Source organism: Schistocerca gregaria, chromosome 6 (genome assembly GCF_023897955.1).
Source record: "Schistocerca gregaria isolate iqSchGreg1 chromosome 6, iqSchGreg1.2, whole genome shotgun sequence".
Classification (NCBI taxonomy): domain Eukaryota; kingdom Metazoa; phylum Arthropoda; class Insecta; order Orthoptera; family Acrididae; genus Schistocerca; species Schistocerca gregaria.
Window position 1 is genome coordinate 76,917,999 of NC_064925.1, and position 2,630 is coordinate 76,920,628.

Below are 2,630 nucleotides of genomic sequence, written 5' to 3' on the forward strand. Positions count from 1 at the left end.
TCCCATCGCTCGTGCACCGACTATAACGCCACATTCAAACTCATCTAAATCTTGATAACCTGCCATTTTAGCAGCAGTAACCTAGCTAACAACTGCGCCAGACACTTGTTGTCGTAGAAAATCGTTGCCGACCGCAGCGCCTACGGCACGTTGAAAAAGAGAGCGAGAGTGTTGAGAGGCAGAGAGGGGGTGATACATATACGTGCGTATGATTAACCCCTTCCCTCAAAAATATTTCTCTCTTTCATAGCTCCTCTGTATTATCACAGATGACGTGACACGGATCTCGTTTGTACTAAGATTGCAGTACACGCGAGATGCCTATTTGCTTCGACAACCCTGAATGAAATGCATGAGTTCTAATAAATGTTCGCCAACCAGCAGTGTTCTACAGTTGTTGTCCCCTGGGCAGAAAACAGCACATAGGTCGTGAATCTGTTATCTTGAGGCTGAAAGAAACTTGTAGTGGGGAACTGTTGTTTTAGAAATAATTAAATTTCCAAACAGTTTGTTTATACGGGATGTCACTCGCTTGTTATTAGCAGAACACGAGAAACTGCACAATTACTTCCATTTTAGTCACAAATAATTTCTATTCTTCAACAAATTAAGAACTGCGTATTTGTGCAATAATAATCACACTATTCTCAGCTACATGTCCATATAACCATACTTGCTAATAAGGTCTTAACCTGACACGGAACGCAGCAGATAACATGTCTGTCCTCCGAGGCTTCCGAACCCTCTCTCATCTTATAGCCGGACCACTTCGCCCGGCGTTTGACTTAACGCGCGATCCGAAGAGCACCGAAGTGCTTCGTCTGCCTTCTCGTTTAGCAGTTGTTTATTACTCTGTTGGTTATTAATACTTTTGAAATAATGGCGTGATAGCACGATATTGAGAGATGCTTTAATTTGAAATGCAAGAAAATACGCTGTTTAGTTTGTCTTATATTAATAACAGAAAATTATCATTTACGAGCGCAACTCCCGAATGCAGCAGCCAATAGCGGAGGAGGACAACTCAGGCGGTCTTTCTCACGATACCTCTACCGAGCAAACAACCTGTCACCAGTACCTCACACCACATTACGTCATCTTGCCACTTCTGCCTTCTCAACTGCTACGAAAAAAGCTTCTTGTACATCAATACGATGGCTGCAAAGCCAAAAATATTATATGCCCTATTCTGCCTGTTAATTTATCACTGTAGTTGAATACGCTTGCCTATACCAGTTTCTTTGGCGTTTCAGTGTAAAATCTCATCACTTCCATTGCTAACATTCCAAAAATTGTTGCAGTTGACTCGCTTCTCTAAATCGTCACTCTTTCCTGCTTCCGCTCCACAGGTCACAGTCGTACTCACCATGCGGAAAATGTACTCCACAAATGCGTCTTCACAAAACTCGCGCCTCTCCCCCCTGAAGCGTCCCCTTGGAAAAATTATACACGACTGTGCTTAAACTGACACACAATAGTTTTTAGCGCAACGCAATCTGACTTTCAATAATCCCTACAAAAGAATGGCCCTGACTAACATTAACCTATATGTTTCACAAATCACTTACCTCACAAAAATCTTCGTTACTCAAGCTACTGCAATACAGCGAGCGCCACTACTGCCAGCTAAATAAAAGATTCAAACTACTGAAGGCACTAACTACTGATAGGCACAGTTAGCAAATGAAAGATTTTAATAGAGAACAAACAATGTATTTACCTTTATAGTCATAATATATATATCAGTTCATGACACCAATTCTTACAAATTTCAAAACTCCGCCATCTCTCTCCCCACGTCCACCACTGCTGGCGGCTCACCTCCAACTGCGCAACGCTACGCGCCGCTAGCATCCAGCTGCCCAACACTACAATGGCGAGTATTACAACAATGCCAACCAGCCACTGACTGCACACAGCACAGCCAGTGTTTTTTCATACAGAGCGCTACGTGGCGTTACCAATAAGAAAACCTAAACAGCCTACTTACACCCCTAACACCTTCAACTCTGCTCTCCACATTTTGTAGTTAACCCTTTACAACAAAATACTTGTCCCTTCTACAAAATACGACCATTTCCTCGACTAACGAACTTCAAGACTCCACCGATCTTTCTGCTTCCCACTTCAACCGCTGACTGCCTCCCACCGCGACTTCAATTACCAACGCAGTTTTTATCCTACATGGCCACAGTACCACTTCTTTTACGTCAGTGTTACATAAAATTTACATTGACTTTACATAACGCACAACAAAATATACATTTACAGATAACATAAGATAGGTTCACATACAGGCTTCATTTTAGAATGTGTGTACACAAAAAAATCAATAAAATTCATATTGTATCAACTGTAGCATTACAATCATTGCCCATAAATGAAAAGATGTTACTCGAAATTACAAAAGAGAAATTCTCCATAACACTACCACATATTAAAATATTAACTATTCCTCCCTCAACACCCTGTACAGAGAAGATCACATTCCTAGAATGCAGAGTTTTAGTTGCCCTGACAAGGACCGCTGCAAGACGGTCGAAACGTCGACTTTATAGTTGTTTCACCTAAAAGGTTTTTTTTTATGGGAGGTTGAAGTACAGCTTCATGGAGGGTAAAACTGTTCCATT